Here is a 1,263-nt window from a genome sequence, read left to right on the forward strand (position 1 = left end):
TAATTAGTTTAACCATTTTATGAGCCGCTGGTAAGTTTTTCTTTTCTGAATAATTTAATATTTGTTGGATTTTTATGTCCTACATAATTCGAAGAGATAGGCGAAAAATTAAAAGGTTTCTGGATGAATAATGGAGGACACCGCATTCTCAACAACTCAACGAGAAACGGGGTATGTTCCGTCCACAGAAGTCCACGATATATATATATATATATATATATATATATATATATATATATATATATATATATATATATATATATATATATATATATATATATATATATATATATATATATATATATCCTGTTTCCACTTTTCTTCTACTTATTTTACTCTTTAATTTCATATTATATTTTTTATTTTATTTTCTCCTTTATTCTTTTAACTTTCCAATTGTCTTTATATTTACCCAAAATAAATAAATGCAGGCACGAATTGCCTTTCTTTCCACTAATATATATGTAATGTAATGGTAATGAGATTATTATTATTATTATTATAAAACATGATTAATTTCTTCCTATAACATTTTTCTTTGTTTTGTAGGAAAAGTATTGAATAATATCTTATATTTTTAAGACATTAAATATATTTTTCATTGAATATTTTTATATTATGTATTAGAAATTAAAATTTATAAGATATGCTATTACTCATCAAATATTTTAAGACATTGTTCACCTAGTTTTATGTTTTAACATTGCTCTGTTATGTTTTATTAATGCCTACCCAATTACATATCTGCCCTTTAGTAATATTTTTTTTCAAACACTTAATAAATATATTACTAAAAATCTTTGATAATATTAAAATAATGTAACCAAGTTATGAATAAATATTATTAATATATTTTATGATATCAAATAGTATGTATAGTTCATGTTACTAAAGTCTAAACATGTCATAAAAAGGGTTTATCAACATGAACTATACATAACATCTGTCAAAATATATTAATAATTTGGTGACAATTTTTTATGATTGTCAATGGTTTTTAAGAATATTTTTATTAAGTGTTAGACAACAAAATATTGTTAAAGGTCTTTTATATATATATATATATATATATATATATATATATATATATATATATATATATATATATATATATATATATATATATATATATATATATAAATAAATATAAATATATGTTTTATTTCATAGACATATAAAATATATATCACATGATATTGTTATTGAGCAAAACCAAGAGATATATATCATGTACACACATAAATATACATGTAAATGAATTGA

This window comes from Glycine max, chromosome 12, assembly GCF_000004515.6.
Source record: "Glycine max cultivar Williams 82 chromosome 12, Glycine_max_v4.0, whole genome shotgun sequence".
Lineage (NCBI taxonomy): Eukaryota > Viridiplantae > Streptophyta > Magnoliopsida > Fabales > Fabaceae > Glycine > Glycine max.